The sequence below is a fragment of the Rana temporaria genome, chromosome 3 (genome assembly GCF_905171775.1).
Source record: "Rana temporaria chromosome 3, aRanTem1.1, whole genome shotgun sequence".
Classification (NCBI taxonomy): Eukaryota; Metazoa; Chordata; class Amphibia; order Anura; family Ranidae; genus Rana; species Rana temporaria.
Genome location: NC_053491.1, coordinates 124043651 through 124069472, shown reverse-complemented (window position 1 = coordinate 124069472; position 25822 = coordinate 124043651).

Sequence of the window (25822 nt, the reverse complement as noted above, 5' to 3'; positions counted from 1 at the left end):
CCCAGCTTCAGGCGTATCTTGTTTTGTAGATACAAAACAAAGATACGCCGGAGCAACCTAGAAGTTACGCGGCGTATCAATAGATACGCCAGCGTAACTGCTTTGTGGATCTGGCCCACAGTCTTTAGTGCACTAAACTATATTTAAGAACTTTTATAGGTTGAAGGTTAAGGAAGATAAACAGTTCTGTGACTCAAATACAAGTATTCCAGGAATTATAATATCACAGTTGTATTGAACTTGTAGTTAGTACTGCCAGAAGATGACTTCCACTTGAGAGGTGACAATATGTTGAACTTGGAGGTACTTTTTATACTATATGTGGGGAACTCACACTACTATCCCAGCCACAAGGCATGCTCCAGGCATGCCCAAATGATATAGGTCACCCTTATCCATACTTGTGTGTTAAATTTGTGTGCACCATAGTGTAACCCATTGCCGTAGCTGTCATTAAATGTGTTATCATTAAAATGGAACAGGCATTTCTAAATTCAGTGGCATGCCTTTTGCTCATGGTAGAAGTTTTTTTTAACAGTAAGTACAGTTCCTTTTTTGTATAGTTATCACTCAGTTTTTTTTCTTGTAAGGTCATTCTTTCCCTGGCAAGACAAGCAAGTTCTAGATTTATACACTACGTTGACTCTATGCAAAAATAAAAAAAGTTGCCTACCCTTTGACAGGGAGGGCAGGCAGCAGTGCATGAAAGGAGGATTTTACTGCCAGGAGAAGTACAGAGAGCAGAAAAATTTAAGCATTGGCTACTTGCCTATCCTTACATCTTGCCTTTTTTGTCACACATATTAGAGAGGTGGCGTTGAGGGGCAATCTTATGAAATTGAGGTTGGAGCTGGCTAGCATTTGCTGTCCTCTTTATAGGGGACTAATTGCAGACTCATTTGAAAGTAGAGATTTTAAACAGTCATCGACATAAAAGTCCTTTTCTACAAATTGTCTGGCATCTGAGCCATACTCATACTCTCAGACAGCAGATACCAACTGCAGGAGAAGGGCTGTTGTCAAAGATGTGTACTCTCATGAGTTACTCAATGATAGTTACACAGTAACTTTGGAGGGGTCATTATTTCTAAACCAAAGACATCTCAGGAAGTTTCTCTCTTTCTCTCTGACAAGGAAGCAATGGAACATTTGTTGGAGTTAGGAGCACTCCCATAAGTTTGTTATTGAGGAATGAACCTGTCAAGGGAACATCATTTAGGGAATCACCTTTGAATTTGGCACTCGGGTGGTATACACCAAATATTGATAGGTACCAGAACTCCTCAGAGTCTTCTCGAATTCTGCATGGCTGTTCTCAAATAGTGTCTCCATGAAAGAAAAGTAGTGGTCTCTAACCTCTTTCTTTCTTTGAAAATTACATTGAAGAGAAGAAAAACACCTTTGTACTTGGTCCCTGTTATTAGGCAGGCATCACCTCTGTGGTCTGAAGGGAAGAGCTGCAACCCAGCTGTTTGTGTTATCTTTGACTAGTCCCTGGTCCATTATGTCCAAGAACAGTTTGTCCTCAATAGACATTGTCACCTGATTGTCCTTTTATGAATTACACTGCACCCTAAATGGTCTTGGTCACTGTTATAGGCAAGGTTCTCACTAGAGTGGCCTATTAAGGGACAAATCAAGTGGGTAGTGTATGGCAATTGCTTTATGAGGGAAATGGTTGTGGCATGGCTGGAAAAGGCAGAGATGTCCATTCTCTAATGTTTTTTTAAGCATGCTGTTAACAGAGGTAGATTTGTGCATGTTTCCTTGACAGACATGTCTTATAATGACCCATCCTAGGTCTAAATTCTGGGCATAGGGAGCATTGTGGACACCATTAATTTGAGCTCTCAATTTATGGACTTGAAAGATATCTCTCCCAAGGAATAGGACTATCTGAGCCTGAGGATCAAGGTCTGGTATGAAGTGCACAAGTGTCAAGTGTGGGTGATGAACTGCTGCATCTGTTGTAGGAATTTCAGATCTGTGATCAGGGATCTGATTTCATTCAATAAAAGTAGGTAAGTACAGGTAGCCAGATGCTCTCCTCCCCACCATCTCCACTATTCTTGCACAACTTCTTAAGGAGTAAGCAATGTTGGAGCCTTTAATGCTGAATATGTCAAAGAAGGTTGAACTGGCTAAAAACTTTGAGAATTGCATAAAGCTTAATGGCTTTTTTCCTTTGGCCTGCTGGATAAACTCTGATTAGACAGATTTTGGAGCAGGACCTGCCACCTATAATTTTTTGAAGACCTCTGTGCATTGCAAAGTGATCTCTGGTGTAGTTGTAGCAGTGTCTTACTCCCCCTCTGTGCTCACTAGTGCTGTCGGTACGTTCTAATGTCCATTGGCTGGTCCTGGGTGTAAAGCTGTGTTGTGATCTGAGCTGACACATTCTGTGCAATTTACATTGACCTTACAATCCTTGGAAAATTAAGATTGTGATGAGTAGCACTTGTAGCAAATGTTCAAAATCCAAAGCGAATAGAAGAAATAAAGTCACCGCTCCAGGTGGTTCTACTATACGGTCACACACTGTTACAGGATTCCAAGGGTGCTGGCGGTGAACTAGGCAAGCATAAAAGATAGATGAAGGATGGATGGCCGCACTCCAAAAACCGTACAGGTTGTCTTTTATTAAATGAACAGCAAATACATCACCAGATCAAAACAACAGGAACAGGGGAACAGCCGACATTTCGCACAAAATCACTGCTTATTCATGGCTAACATGCAATAAAACCGTTTGATATATATATATCAAACAGTTTTGCATGTTAGCCATGAATAAGCACTGATTTTGTGCGAAACGTCGGCTGTTCCCCTGTTCCTGTTGTTTTGATCTGGTGATGTATTTGCTGTTCATTTAATAAAAGACAACCTGTACGGTTTTTGGAGTGCGGCCATCCATCTTTCATCTATCTTTTATTGTAGCAGATGTTGTTCTCCTTCAGAAAGGCTTTTTCGATCCTCTGTGGACTCTCCTAAGGTTCTGCACTTAGAAAGAGGATATGGCTTCCTGTGCAAAGGACACTACTTACCACGTTCTTGAGTTAGAGGAACTGGTAGACCTGTGAAAAGGAATCTGGAGGAGTCACATTAGCTTTGTGTACCGCTACTGGAGGTTTTCATGCCAAAAGCCAAAACTAGGACCATTTCTTGTTCTAGCTTGCTGGCTTACAAAGTACACAAAAACAGAGAAAGGGGGAATGGAACATTATACTGCCTTTTATATTTGGAGCCATGTATGATCCACTGCTCTTGTAAGTTATAGGGTAGCTTTTGTACAATGGTGTTGACTAGGGATGAGCTTTGTGTTCGATTCGAACGTATGTTCGACTCGAACATTGTCTGTTCGTACGTTCGACGAATTTCGAACAAAACGGGTCGTTCGCGCCAAATTCGAGTGACGCGCAACGGCCCATAATTCACTGCGGCATTGCGCGCTGATGATTGGTCAAGCATGCACCATGACCCTGCATGCTTGGCCAATCACAGCGCGCAAAAAACGAAGAACCATAATTGGACAAAGCCAGGGTGGCTTTGACCAATTATGGCTCAGGGGGTTTAGTACACGCCCCACACTATATAAGGCAGCCTGCAAGGCGGCCGCGTGTAGTGTGTTGCGGCGTTGTTAAAGAAAAGAAGTCAGTCAGTCAATTAGAGAGAGAGATAGAGAGAGACACAGTGGGCTAGATTAATAAAGCCCGCTGTAAGTTTGTGCGGGCGTAGCGTATCTGAGATACGGTACGCCGCCGTAACTTAGTGAGGCTGGAGCTGGATTCACAAAGAATCTGCGCCCTAAGTTACGGTGGCGTAGCGTGCATCTGCCGGCGTAAGCGCCAAATTCAAATTCTGAAGAGGTGGGCGTGTTTTATGTAAATAAAACATGACCCCACGTAAATGACGTCTCTAACGAATGTCGCATGCGCCGTTCGTGAAAGAATCCCAGTCGGCATGCTCGAAATTACGCTGCAAATTGTCAATGCTTTAGACATGAACGTAATTTACGCAAAGCCCTATTCGCAAATGACTTACGCAAACGATGCAAAATTTGACGCTGGCCCGATGTCCATACTTAACATCGGTTGCTCCTCATATAGCAGGAGCAACGTTACGCCGGAAAAAGCCTTACGCAAACGACGTAAAAAATTCCGCCGGGCGCACGTACATTTCTGAATCGGCGTATCCAGCTCATTTGCATATTCTACGCTGAAATCGACGGAAGCGCCACCTAGCGGCCAGCGTAAATATGCAACTAAGATACGATGGCGTGAGAGACTTACGCCAGTCGGATCTTAGCCTAATTTCGGTGTATCTTGCTTTCTGAATACAGAAAGAAGATACGCCGCCGCAGCTTTAAATTTACGCGGCGTATCCATAGATACGCCGGCGTAAATTCATGCTGAATCTAGCCCAGTGTCTTTTCTACCAGATAGATAGATAGATAGATAGATAGATAGATAGATAGAGCAGGCAGGCTAGTCAGTTTAGTTAAATTTACAGTGTGTAGAGGATATATATACATCCTAGGCGTTGTACATATATTTATACACTGTATAGCTTAGCTAGATCAGCTATTCCTGTTTGTTAGGCAATAGATTGTGCTAGCTGCAGTGCTCTAACATGTTGTATTGCCTGTATGTTGTTTAGTTTACACCTAAACATAGTACTCAGTGTTAGTGGACGTGTGCTATTTAATTGCACATAAACGCAGTTGCTGTTAGTGCACGTGTGCTATTTAATTGCACATAAACGCATTAGTTGTTACTGCACATGTGCTATTTAATTGCACATAAACGCAGTTGCTGTTAGTGCACGTGTGCTATTTAATTGCACATACATGCAGTTGCTGTTACTGCACGTGTGCTATTTAATTGCACATAAACGCAGTTGCTGTTACTCCACGTGTGCTATTTATTTTCACATAAACGCAGTTGCTGTTACTGCACGTGGGCTATTTAATTGCACATAAACGCAGTCGCTCTTACTGCACGTGTGCTGTTTTTTTGCACATAAACGCAGTCGCTCTTACTGCACGTGTGCTATTTAATGGCACATAAACGCAGTTGCTGTTACTGCACGTGGGCTATTTAATTGCACATAAACGCAGTTGCTGTTAGTGCACGTGTGCTATTTAATTGCACATAAAGCATTAGCTGTAACTGCACGTGGGCTATTTAATTGCACATAGACGCAGTTGCTGTTTCTGCACGTGGGCTATTTAATTGCACATAAACGCAGTTGCTGTTACTGCACGTGGGCTATTTAATTGCACATAAACGCATTTGGTCTTACTGCACGTGTGCATGTTTTTTGCCCATAAACCCAGTCGCTCTTACTGCACGTGTGCTGTTTTTTGTCCATAAACGCAGTCGCTCTTACTGCACATTTGCTGTTTTTTTGCCCATAAACTCATTAGCTGTTACTGCACGTGGGCTATTTAATTGCACAAAAACGCAGTTGCTGTTACTGCACGTGGGCTATTTAATTGCACATAAACGCAGTGGCTGTTACTGCACGTGGGCTTCTCATTTTTAATGTGCCATGTCATTTTGCTTAGGGCCCCAGGGAGGTCAGGATCAGCACTGGGTCTTGTAATGACCTGGGGGGAGTGGTGGCGTGGAAACTCATGCTATTTTTTTCAATGATTTTTATCCATATTGCAGGGACCAAACATTACATTAAAGCCGCAAGCAGTATTAAATTACTTTTTTTCTGAGAGTAATCTCATGTTGTGCAGGGACTAGACATGTGCACAGAATTTTTTTTCGTTTTTTTTTGTTCTGTTTCGTATCATTCCGTAGGTTCGTTTCCGTTCGTTTTTCGTAAGACGCCCGTTTTCCTGTTCGTTCCCGTTCATTTTTCGTATGACGAGATTTTTTCGTATTCCGATCGTTTCGTATTTTCATTACCGTTTTATTTTCGTACATGCGGGATGGTTCGTTATTCTGTTTAATTCATGTTCGTTACTTGTTAGACAATAATTTTCGTGAATTTTCGTCAATGATTTGCATTCTGTGTTTTGGATTCCTTTTTCTGTTCATGTTTTCGGTCGTGTGTTCGTGTGACATCTATGACAATTTGTTGTGGATGTCATGTGGGCATGCGACTGAAGAAACAAACAGAAAAAGGATTTTCGTCATTTTGTACTTTCGTAAATATATCGCGGGGATTCGCGGCACTTTCAACACGCGGCTCATCCATATTAACGATTGTTAAGCCCCATACACTTGGTCAGACTTTTTTAACAACAAACATAAAAACGATCGTTTTCCGTTCGTTCTCAGAAAATTTGTTCGTTTTTAAACTCCATCAGAAAACCATTTTTGGGTTCAAAAGTCTGGCCAACTGATCTCCCTTCAGATGAAAATCCACAGAAAAGTTTATTTGGCTTTACTGTACTACTCAGCACAAAAGAGAAGCTGCTTCACTAACTACACTCACTGCCCATTCAAAAAAACGAAAATGACATCTATAATAAAAGATTTCTATTCTGTATTTTGGGTCCTTTTTCTTTTGGTGTTTTCGGTCGTGTGTTCGTGTGACATCTGTGGCAAAAGATTTGCATTCTGTTGAATCCAAAATACGAACAGAAAAAAGGAATTCAAAATACAGGGTGCGGGTCTTTTGTTGTGGATGTCGTGTGAGCATACGACTGAGGGTGCGAACAGAGAAGGGATTCAAACAGGATACAGAATGCAAATCTTTTGTTGTGGATGTCGTGTGAACATACGGCTGAGGATACGAGCAGAGAGGGGATTCAAACAGGATACAGAATGCAAATCTTTTGTTATAGATGTAATTTTTGTTCTTTTGCCGTTTTCGTTTTGTCGTATTTTCGTCAGATCGTTCGTTCGTATTTGCGGTTGTTCGTTATGCGGCTCATTCGTAATCCTGTCGTTTTCGTATTTTGGTGCTTTATTTTTTTCGTATGTACACATTATTCTGCGGGTACGAAAATAACATTCGTACGAACGGGAATGCACATATCTACGCGACATTTCTAAACATGTGCCACTACTATAGACACCCAGCAGGTACGATATTTAAAGGACAGTTTTTAAAACTTATTTTTTCCATTGATACCGGTTCCCTGGGGCAAGACCCATGTTCTCAAAGACGTTTTCCAACAATAACTTGAATATTGGTCTTTAAAATGAGCACTTTTGAATTCAAACGTTCGAGTCCCATAGACTTCAATGGGGTTCTAAATGTTCACGCGAACGATCGGTCTGTTCGAAAGTTCTGGTGCGAACCGAACGCGGGTATGTTCGGCTCATTCCTAGTGTTGACACCTCTGACTGTGTCAAGGAAGGCAAGTCCCCTTTGGCTTTGGGTACCTGAAGTATAATTATTAAGTCACTTAGTTCCCTAAGTTTCTGATAAACCTTGTTAGGTATCTTAGGAAAGTTGTCAAGTCTCTTGAATAGTGCATGTCCTATTTCTTCTGCTGAGCCATAACATTCGACAAATCTATCCCAGATAATTTTAAGTCCAGTTTCTGGGTAATTTATTTTTATGGTCCTTATTTGCCTGGCATGTTTGTTTCCAAACCTTTTGATCAGGAGGTCTATTTTTTCACTAAATTGCAGTTATATGCCTCTGATAGAGTTTTGGAAAGAAGATTACCAGTAGCTTTCAGGGTGGTCATTACACTTTCCAAGTTCTTTTGTGACTAACTTGTGTCATGCAAAGAACTTGGTAAAGTCGACCATGGCTGAGTATTGCTATTGTAGAAAGGTGGTGTGTGATCATACCTTTTAAGAGTTTCTAGTTCAACCCAGTCCTTTGTATATCACTCTGAAGTCAGGACCTGGAGGATAATTTGTAGATTCTGGTACCTTGCATGTAAGATGTCTGACGTAAGAGGTTTTGCTTTGCTTAGAGTCCTCTTGTTTACAGATTTGAGACTTGTCGTTGACTTGTGGTGGTGCTATGTAGCATTCTCAGTTTATCTTCTCGACGTAGTCTTTGTTGCTGTTTGGCATGGAGCATTAATAGACATAGTCTGAAGTGCTTTGTAGAGGATATTGCGGTCCAGATTCTGGACTGTCCGACTGAGCACACTGCTGCATCTGCTCTGTTCTTTATGGGTAATTCTAAGGCTTCTTCTTCGGCTATAGTGACCACCACTTCTTTCTCTACAGCAAGCTTCTCTAGGTTTGCTCCTAGTAGGGCTTTCTGCATTTCCAAGGATGCTTCATAATGTACTCTCTCAACCTCTTAGCGTGCCTCTTGTTGCTCCATCTCAGCCTCTAATTGTGCCTGTTGCTGCGCCTTTTCAGCTTCTATTTGTGCTTGTTGCAGCACCTTTTCAAGCTCTAATTGTTCTTGTTGTTTAACCTTTTTAAATTTCCCTCTGTTTCTTCTCAGCCTCAAATCGTACTTGTTGCTGAACTCTTTTCATCCTCTAATCGTATTCTCTCGTTTTTATCTGCATTTCTTGCTCAGCAAAGGCTTCGCCGGGTTTTGTAGCTTCAGCTTTTGTGTGAGCGATAGCCAGTGCATTACTTGTGGATGAGGATCTAGAGGAACCAAAGACTTGGGACCTTGTTTTAAGTGAAGATGCCTGACTTTGCGACATGTTGCTTGCAGAGGTGCTTGACTATGTAAAGACTGTTGTGTTGACTTATGCAAGTGGCTGTGCTGACAGTGTAGCAGGCCTCTGTGTAATCACTGTGTATCCCAATGGGTATCTGCTGTATTGCTGGCAGGCCCTGCTTCACTGTTTTGCCCTTGGTACACGTTTCCCTGTGTGTAACTTGACATTCAGCTAAACCCTCCTTTTCTGCAAAAAGCCAGACTGAGTGTAATTTTGAAGCTTTATTGACAAAACAAGGTGGGGTGAAACTATTGAGAAAAAACAAATAAGCAGTATATAAAATATATAGAAATACAATAAATAAGCTAGACTGTAGATGGCGATAAGTAATTCTCACCAGCGATGCTGTGTTTAGGGGATGAAAGTTTGAATCCAACATGTGCTCTGATAGCTGGTTCCTTCTTTAAATCTCAAAAATTGAGTCTGAGTTCCCAGGATGCACTTGTTTCTATTCCTCAGACTGAAGAATGATGGGAAATTTTGTTAAAGGTGAACAGTTTCTAGTTTCTGCAAAAACAGTAAATTTACATCTTGTGGTCAAATCTGATATTGCAGGCAAAACGACTTAATTAATATCCTGCTGGTGGGCAGTATATCATGTTATCCACCAATGTACTAGCAAGTTCTTCATACAGTTTTATTCTTAATTATATATATCTGTCATTTTAATCATGTTAACTATGCTTTTTGTTCCTTTAAGGAGCAATATAGATTGAATCTTTTGGATCATGAAGTATGTTTACATTTATTATTTTCATGGATAGATACATACACCATTAATTAGTGTATATTATCATAATTTTTATGTTTTATTTATCTTGATTGCATGGGATCTGAATCAATAATATATGGTAATTAAAACATATTCTGCTACTCCTCCTGAGTTTGACAATACCACATTTGTGAGACTTTTTCACAGCCCAGTATCACGGGAGGGGTCCATAATCCAGAGTGCACCTTCAGGCTTTCTAGAGACATAAATGATAATTTCCTGACTATCACATTTTTAGAGGCCCTTGAGCACCAGGACAATAGAAACAAACATACAATTACCACATTCTAGAATGTAAAAACCCAAGGTATTTTCTAAGAGGTATGGTAAGTGTTTTGAAGACTTTGTTTTTTGTCACAAGTTTTTGGAAAATGTGTGTCACGATCAGGCGTCAGGCTCAGAGGCCAGTAGCTATAGCAGTTGATAACAGGTGTACAGACAGTCACTTCTGGCAGATGACACAGGGTCACCTGAGGTGCGGAGTCTAAGCGCTAACTAGTGTTCACCAGTGCTCCTGATGGTGGAGATGGATTTTGCTGTGTGTTAGCACCAGGTCGCAGTCCTCAGGATTGCCCCACCAGGAGGTAAGCAAGCCGGGGTACAATAGCAGATGAGCAGGTAAGGATCAAACAGAAGCGTGGTCAGTAAACAAGCCAAAAGGTCGGTAATGAGTATTTGCAGGTTGGGATCAGGCAGAAGCGTAGTCGAGGAACAAGCCAAGGGTCGATAACGAGCAGTAGAAAATATGGACGGCAGCTGGGAAGACAGGAGCGAGATACAGGCTGGAGATAGCACAATATTCTGGCAAGGAGGAAGTGCAAAGACATGTCTTATATCAGGAAGTTCGTGGGAGGAGCAAAGAGTTCAAGGTTCAGCTGAAATCAAGGTACAAGGCAGGGTTGTCTAAAGGATCTGACAAGGCGCTGTCCAGCATCTCAGATAGCCCAGTGAGAAGGTTCATTGCCAGACACAGCTGAGGTCCCAGGTTCAAGTCAAGGTCCTGACAGTACTCCCCTCCTCCCAGGACGTCCACTGGACGTCTTAAGGCCTGGTTTGTGAGGAAACCTCTGGTGGAATTATCTTGTTAATCTAGGAGCATGAACATTTTGCTCAGGCTCCCAAGAATTTTCTTCTGGCCCGTATCCTTCCCATTGAACCAGATATTGCAATTTGTTCCTATAGATCCTGGAATCAAGAATTGTCTCCACCACATATTCTTCTTCACCCTGTACCTCAACAGGTGGAGGGGGTGGAAGAGTTCTTCCAGAAAAAGTATTTTCGTGAAATGGTTTAAGTAGCGATATGTGAAACACAGGGTGAATCTTCATACTGGCTGGAAGTTTTAGGCGAAAGGCAACTGGGTTGATCTGGGCCAAGATCTGAAAAGGTCCCACAAACTTTTGTCCCAACTTTGCAGATGGAACACGAACCTTCAGATTTTTTGTAGATAACCAAACTTGATCACCCACATGAAAAGTAGGAAGTGCTCTGCGATGTCTATCTGCAGCCTTCTTGTAACTTTCCTGAGCTTCCCTCTAAGTCTCGATCAATTTTTCCTGGATCTCCCTTAAAGCAGTTAATCTGTTGGTAAGAGCAGGAATTGGAGTTGAGATAGGGAGATCAGGCATAAAAGCTGGATGATGCCCAGTATTTAGGAAAAAAGGGGTCTGAGAGGTAAAGCTATGTTTAGAATTGTTACAAGCAAACTCCGCTGTAGGAAGATAGTCCACCCAGTCATCCTGAAGATAACTAACAAAACATCGGAGGTACTGCTCTAACGTTTGATTGGTCCTCTCAGTCTGACCATTAGACTGAGGATGAAAAGCAGAAGATAGATTAATTGTTACTCCTAGAGCTGAGCAAAAGCTTTTGCAAAAATTTGAAGTGAACTGTACTCCTCGGTCAGAAACTACATCTTCTGGAATTCCATGTAGTCTAAAGACTTCTCGAACCATCAACTCTGCAGTTTGTTCTGCAGAGGGTACCCCCTTGACCGGTATAAAGTGAGCCATCTTAGTGAAGCGGTCAATAACAACCAAGATAGTAGTCATTTCTTTAGAGGGGGGTAAATCAACCACAAAGTCCATAGAAATTGATCCCCATGGTCTTGATGGGACAAGGAGTGGCTGGAGCAACCCCAAAGGAGAAGCTCGGGTAGTCTTATTGCGAGCACAGACTAGGGACGAGGCTACATAACTTTTGACAGCTCTTTTGTACCCAGGCCACCAAAAGGAACGGGATAAAAGTTCCTCCGTCTTAGAAACTCCAAAGTGCACTTAAACGCCTTTCTTGGTTTGGTAGAATTAATACCCTTAAGATGGATATACTTCCTCGCCTTCTATACCTGTTCCAAACAATCCCAATCCATCTTCCGGCGGTGTTCTTTCGTAAAATTCACCAGCTATTTTCTAAGTTTATCTGGAATTCAGTCCAGTCAAGAATTAGTTTTAGTACACTATCTCTTCCAAAAAACAACGGTGGAGTGGGAGTACCAGATATTTCGATGTATCATAAAGCAGCTATATTAGTACGTATCACTGACTGGTTTCACCACTCCGCCTCGAAGCAATGGGTCCAATTGGAAGGTCACATAAACCCTATAGACTTATGCGCCCTCCCATTGACCTCGCCCATTCTTCGAAAAGGCCATTCAATACCAGTAGATCTTACTAGACAAACATTGTATATATGGGACCAATTGTTACCCATATATAAAATATCAAAGCAATTAAGCCCTATGACCCCTTTTTTTGGAACGCCAGATTTTTTTCCAGCCCTACACTCAATCACGTTCGGGCCTTGGTACAAACAAGATCATAGAAGAATTGCTCAAGTCCTCCGGTCAGACTCACTATCATTGGTAGATTTTCCATCGACCAAGACCCCCCAGAACCCTGCGCAGTGGTTACAGAGACATCAAGCCTTATGCTACATACAATCGTTTCCTTCAAAACAAGATTTCTATGCTGAACCAACTGCATTTGAATCTTTGTTGCTGCAAGAAGAACCATTATCACACTCAATTTATATATTATATTCCATCCTCTTGCTTTCAATCCACCCAGACCTCCCCCCATTCACGCGGAAGTGGGAGAAAGAACTCCAAGAGAATATTGCTTTACCCGACTGGCAAAAAAGTTTTATTTTGACTCATAAAACCTCAATAGATACAAGATCACAAGAAAAGGCATATAAGCTGGTGAGTAGATGGTATAGGTGCCCTTCTACAATGCATCAAATCAATCAAGATATACCTGATATCTGTTGGCGTTGCCTGGAGGCAAAAGGTAGCATGTTACATGTCTGGTGGGAGTGCCCCCCGGTGAGATGGTTCTGGAAACAAATTTTTGATTTATATGGAAAATTGGAGGATACGGTAATCTGTGCATCACCCAGAGTGGCTCTCCTAAACATAAACCCAGGTTCCATAAAAAGGCAAGAGAGGAGGTGCTGGGACACTTCATAGCAGCAGCTAGAGCAGCTATTCCTCGATATTGGAAGACAAGGTCAGTACCTTCCCTGGGGGAATGGGCAAAGGAACTGGATCGTTCTAGAGACTTGGAATGCCTACTGGCACGGGAAATGGGAAGGGAAGAGCAGTTCTCCCTTACTTGGTCTGTATGGACCGAGTTTCGAAAATCAGAACAGAATTCCCAATATGGGTTAAACGGAATCACACCGATGAGTAGCTATGGTGGGGAGATCAATAATGTTTGGTTATAATCCCCTTTTTCTTCCTCCTTTATTTTTCCCATTTATTATTAATTATTATTTTTTTCCCTTTCTTTTCTTTCTTCTCCTTATTCCTTTTTTTTCTTTATGTTTGGTTGTTCGAGGATTCAGTTAAGATGGTATATACCATGTTTCTGTATGTAATGTCGTTACGACTATAGCATAAATGTATGAATATCTGGGCACTGGTAAAAATTCAATAAAACTCAGATTGATTCCAAAAGAAACTCCAAAGTGTCCAGCAAGTTTGGAGTCATGAACCAACTTGAGGACTTCAACCGAAGCAACTTCAGGTACATAGAGGCGATGTGCTTGATGCCGCGTACACACGGTAGTTTTTTGTGATGAAAAAAAACGTAATTTTTTCTCATGAAAAAAAACGACGTTGCCTACACACTATTGTTTTTTTCAAAATGCTCTAGCAAAGCGCGGTTACGTTCAGCACGTACGGCGGCAGTCTGTTCCATTCAAGCTCGCGTCATAACTTGCTTCTGAGCATGCGCGGGTTTAAAAACGTTGTTTTAAACGTCGTTTTAGCCTACATATGGTCATTTTTTATGACACAAAAAACGACGTTTTGAAAAACGACATAAAAAATTGAAGCATGCTCAAATTTTTTTTTGTCGTTTTTCAGAAGACATAAAACAACGTTTACCCCACACACGGTCATTTTAAATGACGTTTTTAAAAATTTTGTTTTTTTCATCACAAAAATGACAGTGTGTACGAGTCATTCTTGTACTCGAGTATGATGTCCATAGGAGGGTTTTTGAGGAGTGCGTCATTCTAGTACCCTTCCTCGAGGAGACTCAAGAATGCTTTAGAACTTGTGGCACCTAGAAAGTTCTTTTGAGGCAGGACTGTGTATTCAGAGTTGTCTTCCCGGAGAGGTCCAGACAACATTCGTGATAAGGCATCAGCCTTACCATTCCTTGACCCAGGTCGATATGAGATAATAAAATTGAACCTGGAAAAGAACAATGACCAACGTGCTTGTCTAGAAGACAATCTCTTGGGAGAACGAATGAATTCCAGATTCATATGATCTGTGAGAACGGTTACAGGATGCTTAGCGCCTTCCAGCAAATGCCTCCATTCAGAAAATGCTTCCTTAATTGCCAGTAACTCCTTATTCCCAATGTCATAATTTTGTTCGGCTGAAGTAATTAAACAAGAGAAGTAAGCACAAGTATGTAGCTGCATCTTTTCACCACGTCGTTGAGAAAGGATAGCTCCCACGGCAGAGTCTGAAGCATCCACTTTCACTATAAAAGGTAATTCAGGATTGGGATGTATCAATACTGGTGCAGAAGTAAAACGTTAAAACAAAGAGAAAAGGTGGGTGAGATTAGAAAGTAGTTCAAATAAGTCACTGTTAGGAAAAGAGATATGGATACCGCCACATTTTAGACAAATAAATCCGCACATGCACAAAATTACACTGGCATCCATGTCTACATGGGATAGGGCACATAAAAAACACAGATGGGGTTATAACTCCCCACTAATTCCTTTATTTGACACAAATTTTTTTGTACCAGGGAAAATGGACCTATTTGGTAACTGGATTAAAAAACCAGATGCACAATTAAAAGACATACTAAAAGACGGCAAAATTCTTACCTACCAGGAACTAAGTAAAAAAAAGGAACTGTTTGAGTTGAATAGGTGGCGATACTTGCAGTTGACGCATTTTGTAGATTCCTTCCCCTCCCCCCTGAGGTCAGATAGATACTTGCTCCCTCTGGAGCGTTTGTGTCTAGCACCAAAGGGAAGGGGCGCGATCTCCGCAATTTATAAAATACTGATGGGACTGAAAGACTCCGGTTTCCCTCCTTATATTAATAAATGGGAAGAGGAATTGGGAACGGGTAAAACCGAGACAGAGGTCAGGAAAATATTAAAAAAGACACATACGACTTCACTTAATTGTGCATTGATCGAAATGAACTTTAAGTGTTTAGCACGATGGTATATAACCCCGGCCATAGCACACCGTTATCAAGACGACACCCCCAAATACTGTTGGAGGGGCTGTCTTGAAGTGGGCACTATGTCACATATTTGGTGGACCTGCCCAAAAATTGAAACATACTGGAATAATGTATTACTAATAATTGAGGAGATAACCGGAATTAAAATTCCCCATGACCCATGGGTCTGCCTGTTTCATGGGACAGAAATGTCAACTAAACAGTACATGAGAACCTTACTTCCCCATGTACTAGATGCAGCAAAGAGTCTGATCCCTAAACAATGGAAGGACCCTATAAGCCCGACAGAGAAGAGCTGGTTTTGTAAAATTAATGATATATATTATGCTGAACAGCTCAGGTTCATGGGAGAGGAGGGAGAAGGCGGATTTAAATGAAAATGGCAGAATTGGGTTAATTTTAAACTCGGACCAAGGTATATAGATAGGATGATATAGTGTAGGAAGGTGAACGGGCAAAGAGTGATTCAATAGGAGACAGAACTCTGGAGATAGGGGAGGGTGGGAGGGCGGGGATAAGGGTTGAGGGTGGCTTGTGGGAGGGGCGAGGGTTTGTTCGACTAGGGGAAATTATTGTATCTATTTATGTAATCAAGTATTTTTTTTTTTTCCTTTCTCTCCTTTTGTATATTTATTGATACATATTTAAAAAAGCACTTTTGCAAAAAAAAAAAAAAAAAAAAAAAAAAATCTTTTCCAACCATGATGCGAACTAAGGAGACTGTGAATTGAACGCAAATTGATTGAGTATCCTGATAGTTCTCTGAGGCGGAAATAAAAAAGAGAAAAAGAAAAGAAAAAAAAAAAAAAAAGTAAAACGTTTTTAACTTTCAAAAGCAGCCTGTGCCTCAGATGACCACACAAAGTGTACCCCTTTTTTTGTTAGCTGGGTAATTGGAGCTATCACCTTAGAGAAGTTCCTTATAAATTTTCTGTAAAAGTTGGCAAACCCGACAAATCGTTGGATTTCCTTAACCACTTAAGACCCGGACCAAAATGCAGCTAAAGGACCCTTTTTGCGATTCGGCACTGCGTCGCTTTAACTGACAATTGCGCGGTCATGCAACGTGTCTCCCAAACAAAATTGGCGTCCTTTTTTCCCCACAAATAGAGCTTTCTTTTGGTGGTATTTGATCACCTCTGCGGTTTTTATTTTTTGCGCTATAAACAAAAATAGAGCGACAATTTTGAAAAAAATGCAATATTTTTTACTTTTTGCTATAATAAATATCCCCCAAAAATATATAAAAAAATATTTTTTTACTCAGTTTAGGCCGATACGTATTCTTCTACCTATTTTTGGTAAAAAAATCGCAATAAGCGTTTATCGGTTGGTTTGCGCAAAATCTATAGCGTTTACAAAATAGGGGATAGTTTTATTGCATTTTTATAATTTTTTTTTACTACTAATGGCGGCGATCAGTGATTTTTTTCGTGACTGCGACATTATGGGCACTTCGGACAATTTTGACACATTTTTGGGACCATTGTCATTTTCACAGCAAAAAATGCATTTGAAATGCATTGTTTATTGTGAAAATGACAGTTGCAGTTTGGGAGTTAACTACAAGGGGGCGCTGATGGGGTTATGTGTTCCCTGAAGTGTGTTTACAACTGTAGGGGGGTGTGGCTGTAGGTGTGATGTCATCAATTGTGTCCCCCTATAAAAGGGATGACACGATCGATGCAGCCGCCACAGTGAAGCACGGGGAAGCCGTGTTTACACATGGCTCTCCCTGTTCTTCAGCTCCAGGGACCGATCGCGGGTCTCCAGCAGCGATCAGGTCTGCTGGTCCTGCGGTCCCGGAGCTTTGGACCGGGTCACGGGAGCGCGCCGCGGGCGCATGCCCGCTACCCACGGCTGGGTACTAGTACAGGACGTACCTGTACATACATGTGCCCAGCCGTGCCATTCTGCTGATGTACATATGTAGGAGGCGGTCCTTAAGTGGTTAATGTTTCCGGGGGCAGGCCAATCTACCACTGCTTTATTCTGCTCAGGATCCATGCTCACTCTATCTGGAGAAATCATATACCCTAAGAACTGGATCTGGGTTTGTTCAAATTCACATTTCTCCAATTTGATGTAAAGTTGATTCTGCCTTAATCTTTCAAAGACAATGCAAACATGCTTGCGGTGCTCCTCCAGGTTATCAGAAAAGATAAGGATGTCATCCAGATAAGCAATGACAAATTGGTCCAACAGATCTCAAAAAACATCATTTATGAAGTGCTGAAAGGTCACAGGGGCATTGCAGAGACCAAAAGGCATGACCAAAGACTCAAAATGCCCATATCTGGTTCTAAAGGCGGTTTTCCATTCATCTCCTGAACGAATACGGACCAGGTTATATGCCCTCTGTTGGTCAAGTTTTGCAAACATTTTGGCAGAACAAAGTCTTTCCAACATTTCCGAGATCAAGGGGAGTGGATGACGGTTTTTAATTGTGACCTTATTCATGTGCCTGTAATCAATGCATAGACGCAAGGTGGAGTATTTATTTTCAACAAAGAATAGGGCTGCTCCTGCAGGAGATGTTGAGTGTCTAATAAAACCCTTTTTTACATTTTCATCAAGCCACTCCCTGAGCACTTTTAATTCAGGTTCTGACAGATTAAAAAGGCGGCCAAAAGGTATTTCGGCCCCTGGAAGCAGCTCAATGGGGCAATCATAAGGGCAGTGGGGAGGTAATTGATCTGCATTTTTCTTATCACAGACATCCTGGAATGCATGGTATTGTGGAGGCAAGTCGTCATATGACTGGGTAGTTACCACACCAACTTGCAATTCCTTGACCAGCGGAGAACTTGTTTGATAAGATTCCTTGCAGTGGGAGGATGTGAAATCTATGGTCCGTGCTCCCCAGTTGATAGACGGATTGCGAGTGGAGAACCAAGGAATGCCCAAAATTACGGGAAATTTGGGTGATGTGATTAACTGAAAGCTGATGGTCTAACGATGATCAGCCTCAAACTGGAGTACCAGAGGAACTGTTTTATGGGTAACAGGTCCTGAGGATAAGGGTGAACCATCAACTGTCTCCATCTCAATAGGAGCAGATGTATTTATGGCTTGAATGTTATTGTGGTGGGCAAACTCTATATCCATAAATATAAATAAATGATTAGCGCTAAAGTCAATACATACATATAAATAGTGCTAACACCATGTGACGTGGTGCTAATAAATCTAGAAAGTAATATAATACAAACATGTAGAATCAAATATATTTGAATAAATATCAATATAAATAAATATAAATATAAATATAAATATCATATGTAAAAGTGCTTCTGTGTCAAACAGTGACTTAAAACAAAAACATGAACTGTTGCTGAATGCAGTGACTCTATGTTAAAGTGCAACGCGTGCCTCCTTAACCATCAATGTCCGTGATGTAAATTGTTCAATAATGCAAGAAAATAAAATAATTGATAGATGATGTGATTATTCCCATGGATAAGAGGTTCAAAAACCTCCTGACAGTCCAAATTTCAGATCCTCCCTGGGTTTAGTTGTAGTATTGAACCATATAGGTGTTCCTCTACCTGTCTCCCAAAACTCTCACCTCCCGGATGTGTGTATTAGGCACATAGGATTAATGTCAGCCTCCTTGCATCTGTGAAGTGTCCAAACGAATGTTCCACTGCTCTCCACGCTCCGGCGTCCTAAGATAGGTAGCTGGAATAAGTGGAGGGGGCGGTGGGGGATCGCTCCAGCCCAAGCCCAAAAGGAGGAGAGGAGACTACTATAGTGTAGTATTTTCGGTAAACCTTTAATATGTAATAAAAATTGGACTCTTACAATTAGAATAAATAAAGCAGGCAGGGTATTATTGCAGTGAATTCACACTGTCTAAGGCCCCATACACACGAGAGGATTTATCCGCGGATACTGTCCAGCGGACCGTATCCGCGGATAAATCCTCTCGAGGATTTGCGCGGATTTCCATGTGATGGAGTGTACTCACCATCGAATCGAAATCCACGCCGAAATCCTCTGGCGATGACGTGTCGCGCCGTCGCCGCGATTATGACGCGGCAACGTGCGCGACGCTGTCATATAAGGAATTCCACGCATGCGTCGAATCATTACGACGCATGCGGGGGATCCCTTCGGACGGATGGATCCGGTGAGTCTGTACAGACCAGCGGATCCATCCGTTGGGATGGATTCCAGCGGATAGATTTGATAGCATGTCATCAAATATTTATCCGCTGGAAATCCATCCCAGGGGAAAAATATCCGCGGAAACAGATCCGCTGGAGTGTACACACCATAGGATCTATCCGCTGAAACCCATTCGCAGGATCACATCAGTCGCCGCAATTGTTCTTGTAACCTTGTTAGGGCAGTTAACTGCGTAATTCCCAGAGTCCCTGCAATATAGACAGAGGTTCTTTCTTTCTCCTGAAAATAAATGGATCTCTTAATTGCATCAACCTGCATAGGTTCAGCTGTGCCAGAATCTGGAGAAACTCTTGGATCCTTCTGAACATATTGGCTAGCAGAGAAACGCATGACACCATTACTTCCAAACAGTCCCAGCCTCTCCTTTCTCCTTTCTGTAAGCCTCTGATCAAATCGGATACATAGTTGAATGAAGGCTTCAAGATCATTAGGAGTCTCTACTCTGGCAAGCTCATCTTTTACCTGCTCAGAAAGTCCTTGGTGGAACTGACTTTTTTGCACTGCTGGGTTCCAAGTGGTTTCAGCAATGGAGCGTTTACCCTGTCGTAAACTATGCAGCTTTGCTTCAGCCATAGCGCAGCGGTTGGGATCATCAAAAACTTGATTCAACGCATCCTCAAAAGTCTGGAAATTATTCAGCATGGCACTGTCTTGTTCAATATAAGGTAAGGCCCAGTCTAGAGCTTCCCCAGTCAGGAGGTTGATAACAAACATTACCTTCTGTCTTTCAGAGATGAATGCAGCGGGTCGCATTTGGAAATGGATGCAACACTGGTTAAGAAAACCTCTGTAATGGTGGCGGTCTCCATTAAACTTGGGTGGGTGAGGCATATGTGCGTTAGTATCATCTCGGGAACGTAGGTCCAGCAATTGTTTTGTCAGAGCACGGATCTCTTCGTGTTGCTCCTTCACCACACCTTCCAGTACAGAAAATGTATTTTGGTAAGTGACACCGAACTCCTGCAGCTCTGCAATTTGCTGAATGAACGGAGCCACATCATTTGCTATAACGGCCTCCATGTTTTTGGCCAGAATATTCTGTCACGATCAGGCGTCAGGCTCAGTTGATAACAGGTGTACAGACAGTCACTTCTGGCAGATGACACAGGGTCACCTGAGGTGCGGAGTCTGAGCACTAACCGGTGTTCACCAGAGCTCCTGATGGTGGAGATGGATTTTGCTGCAAGTTAGCACCAGGTCGCAGTCCTCAGGATCGCCCCACCAAGAGGTGAGCAAGCCGGGGTACAATAGCGGATGAGCAGGTAAGGATCAAACAAAAGAGTGGTCGGTAAACAAGCCAAAAGGTCAGTAATGAGTATTTGCAGGTTGGGATCAGGCAGAAGTGTAGTCAAGGAACAAGCCAAGGGTCAATAACGAGCAGTAGAAAATATGCAGCAGGGAAGACAGGAGCGAGATACAGGCTGGAGATAGCACAATATTCTGGCAAGGAGGAAGTGCAGAGACATGGCTTATATCAGGAAGTTAAGTGGGAGGAGCAAAGAGTTCAAGGTTCAGCTGAAATCAAGGTACAAGGCAGGGTTGTCTAAAGGATCTGACAAGGCACTGTCCAGCATCTCAGATAGCTCAGTGAGAAGGTTCATTGCCAGACACAGCTGAGGTCCCAGATTCAAGTTCAGGTCCTGACAATGTGAAATGAAAATGCAAATGTTTTTTTTTTCATTTAATATATTTCTCACACACTCATACTTAGAAGTACAACCCAAAACATGTTATACTTCTTCTGAGCATGGCGATACCACATGTGTGAGACGTTTTTAATGTTAGTATTGATGTACTGAACATAGTATCTTGTGTATCACACAAATCAACCAATTGTATCAAAATCAATGTACTTGAACGGTCCCCTCTATATGAGTAGTCAGGGAATATAACTTAGTGTAACATCACCTATAGCAGTCCCAGTTCCTATAATCCAAGGAAACCTAGCCTACTAGCCAGGAAGTACAGTAGACTAAAGAAAGGAAGAACAAAGAGTTCCCGTGGTTGCAGGAGTGTAGTTATCCACAAGGAATGGCTGGGACTTGTGTCTCACAGGAAGGTAGTCAGCGGGATGAGCAGATGGGTCAGTTTAGGTCCAAGCACATCTAACATTTTGAATTCAAATTTGAAAACTTTTTTAATTCAAATTTTGAAAACGATTCAAATTCGAAAAGTATTAGAAAACGATTTAAAAAGCGATTCAAATTTCACCCAAATGTTTTTGTTCTTTGGATTCATTTAAATTTGGTACTATTGTAATTCGGAAATTTGGATACATCTGAATTTCCAAAAAATGTAAATTTGTCCGAATTTTTATTTGGAATGAAATGAACCGCACATGTCTAATGTGTACCAATTCAATGCAGCAGCTGGTGAACTGCTGTCAAATATAAATTGTACAGTAGGATGTAAAATTTGTAAAGGTTATCATTTATCCAGTTCATAATAAAATTAGTTATAATAAAGCCCTGTACACACGCTCGGATATCAGATGGAATCTGATCCGATGGATTTTTTCATCGGATATCCGATGAAGCTGACTTTCATCAGTCTTGCCTACACACCATCGGGTTAAAAATCCGATTGTGTCCAACACGGTGACGTAAAACACTACGACGTGCTAGGAAAAATGAAGTTCAATGCTTCCAAGCATGCGTCGCCTTGATTCTGAACATTGCGTGGATTTTTGACCAATGGCCTTTTTTTTATCGTTTTTTTATCCATAGGAAAAATGTAAAACAGATTCTATTTTTTTTCACTGATGGAAAAAAAAACGATGGGGCCCACACACGATCGGTTTGTCCGATGAAAACGGTCCATCAGTCCGTTTTCATCAGACAAACCGATCGTGTGTACAGGGCTTTAGTCACATTCAGTTGGACTTGCTTTGTAATGTTGAACATGTTTTTTAGCAACATGCCCAAGCATTTATAGCCACACAGATAACTCCAATGCACCAACACGTATGCTCACATAGGTATGTGTTATGATGCGCATAACGCACGTGTACCATTGTACATTATGCACATGTGCTGCAGTGCATTGTTGCTTTGCATCAAAGTGCTTGATCTTGTTCACATTAAAAAAATTAAATTACATTCAGCCAACTCTATGCATAACAATGCATCTTGAGACATTGCAGTGAATTGTAAAGTGCTGCATTGTGATAAAATATATACCTGTGTTATTTTATAACAAAGCACACCAATGTAATCTATACATGGCAGGGCAAATAAGGCATTACCAGAACGCATACATGTGAATCCAACCTCCAGATTTGTAGCATGCATTTCTTATTTACAGTTTTGTATACTGTTGAATTTTTTGCACAAACACAATTTAAAATTTAGAAATATCTGTTATTTATAAATTCAGTACAGGTATAGCTTTTATATTTAGTGGGAGTTTGTAAGATATGTTGTGAGCTAATAATAATTTTAGTGTATTTTTATTAAAATATCATTTTGATAAACATTTGAGCAACCAACATGGGTTCTACAAAGTCAGAAGCATCTTTTTATATCACCCTGTGCTTTCTGAAAATGTATGGTTTGGGAGGCTTTTGGCAAACCCTAAGAGCTGTAAGTGAAAAATAATAAAAGTGATAATTGCAAAAATTGTCTGGCCACCTGAGGCTGAATGTGGAGCACAGTGCCTGTCAGTGAAAGAGTTAAGTGTTAAAAATACTAACATTGTTAATGTGATAAACATGCAGTTCTATAATTTAACATGCACATGTTGTTTAAAAGGCCAAATTAAAATTCTACAGTCTAAGCCACTACTACAGCATAGAGAAGTTCCTAATATACATTATATTGGTATCGTACTAATGCAATTTCAAGTCTTCGATTACCCATGTTAAGGTGTTTTTTTAAAGGTCATGATATATCCCTGCAATTTATCTTACTAACGTTCCGTCAACACTAACATTGTATGACACTTAACAAAAATGCATAGTGTCAAAGACTATATTTCATACTTGAAAGATCTGCTAATTTCCATGCTTGGCACCAATAATTTTAGTATAGTTAAATAGAACAGATTTTAAGATCCTGAATAAGCTTTTAGTAAGATTCCCATCATTAAAAAACACTTATTGATACTTCTGCAATAGTAATGGTTAGTCGTCCAGGAGGAGAGTTAGAGCTTTAGGAAATGGCACATTAAACCTAATTTATCCAGCTTCATACAGCAGCAGACGAAATGTTTAATGCTATGCACTAGAGCATGGAAGAATATTTGAAGTTGCATTAGAAAAATGACATTCTACAGTGCGGACTATAAAGCATCCTCAAATGTAACAGTTCTGCTACAGACAATTTATCATTCTCTGTTGCAGTGCCCTGGATGACTTAACAGTTTTGCCATAGCCAATTATTAATTCTAATTACTACAGTACCTGAAATAATGCTTTATTGCAAAGCAGCAGAAATATGACATTAAAATACTTACAATAAAGAGCAGACAGTTTGGAACACTAGAAATATGTGCAATATTGCTACACACAATTTATAAATTGTCTCAGTTTGGGTTTAAAATTCTGTGTATTTTATACTCATTCTATGACTATAAGCCTGATAATATTTATACAATGTTGCCTATTTATCATGCATACTATTGTGCACAAACATTTATTTTAAATCACTTCCTGCAATTAATCAAATGTAAGAAATAAAGTCCTGCAATTGGTAATGCTAATTTTGCCAAGATCCTATACCAAATGTGGCTTCTAGATTACGATTAGTGAATGAATGAATGAAAAACTTATAAATCGCGGCGCATGCGAACTGAATCGCTTGTGGTCATATGACCACATATTAAGGCTAGTTTTTTTGTTTGCACTTAGTTTATCATTTTTAAACTATTTTGGAAAATTAGTTGGGGGGGGGCAGGATGGTTATTTTTAGTGGGAGGGACCCTTGCCAGAGAGACGCGTTAAAAATTATAGTATGTCCTTTCCTAATTAAGATATGACTGAATGGTTTGTGCAATATATGTATGGGATATGTCCATACTTACTATCTTACAAAACCTACAATTCTTCTTAGATGCTTCTTTTATGGAAAATTTGTTTTATTTGTTATAAAGTTTGCTAAAAAAAATCCTTACAAAACCCTAACTAGGGAGTTGGCCCCTACCATGCTACATGCATTCAGTTCTATCTCTGATATATGCCACTTTCCCTCTCAGTCCCTGACTGTCAAATATTGTTATGTGGAACTTGATTTAAGCCACCATTTAGACAGAATTTGGGGCCAGATTGACAGACAAATACGTTGCGCAGCGGCGGCGTAACGTATCCCATACGTTACACCGCCGCAGGTTTACAGCATAAGTGCCTGATTCACAAAGCTCTTACCTGTAAACTTGCCGCGGTGTAACATAATTCCGCTTGGCGCAAGCCCGCCTAATTCAAATGGGGCGGGCACCATTTAAATTAGGCGCGTTCCCGCGCCAAACGTTCTGCGCATGCTCCGTGTTCAAATTTCCGACGTGCTTTGCGTGAAATTATGGCCATACTTTAATATGGCTGATCTAAAGATAAGCCATGTTAAAGCAGCTGTACAGTGGGTGACCGCGATATTGTGTCAACCTCGCTCCCTTTCTCGGCGAGATTGACCACCTAAGAGCCCCATCGCGGGAGCCAGCGCCGAGCTGGCTTGCCGCGATGGAGAGAAAGCCGTCATAGAAGCGTTGGGAGATCCGACTTGGATTCCCGCCAATTCTACACGTGTGCGGCGTTTGGTATGAATCCTGAGGGGGAACTCTCCGCCGGATTTTAAATAAAAATCCGGCATGGGTTCCCCCCTCAGGAGCATACCGGGTCCTTAGGTCTGGTATGGGTTGTAAGGAGACCCCCCCTACGCCGAAAAAACGGCATAGGGGGTGCCCCTACAATCCATACCAGACCCGTATCCAAAGCACGCTACCTGGCCGGCCAGGAAAGGAGTGGGGACGAGCGAGCGCCCCCTCCTGAGCCGTACCGGGCTGCATGCCCTCAACATGGGGGGGTTGGGTGCTCTGGGGCAGGGGGGCGCACTGCGGCCCCCACCCCACAGCACCCTGTCCCCATGTTGATGAGGACAGGACCCCTTCCCGACAACCCTGGCCGTTGGTTGTCGGGGTATGCGGGCGGGAGGCTTATCCGAATCTGGGTGCCCCCTTTAATAAGGGGGCCCCCAGATACCGGCCCCCAACCCTAAGTGAATGGATATGGGGTACATTGTACCCCTACCCATTCACCTGGAGGCAAAATGTTAAAGGTAATAAACACGACACAAGGGTTTTTTTTAAATAATTTATTAGTCTGCTCCGGAGGCCCCCCTGTCTTCTTTATTAGCTCTTTTCACCAGGGGGGGCTTCTTCTTTGACGTCTTCGGGTGGGGGCCGCTCTTCTTCGCCGCCGTCTGGTTCTCTTCCACCGCCGGGGGGGGGGTTGCTTTTATAAAAGCGCCCCCCCCGGCGGGTTTCCTCCGACGTCTTCGGCGGGGGGTGGTGTGCTTCTTCTTCTGCTATCCGGGGGGT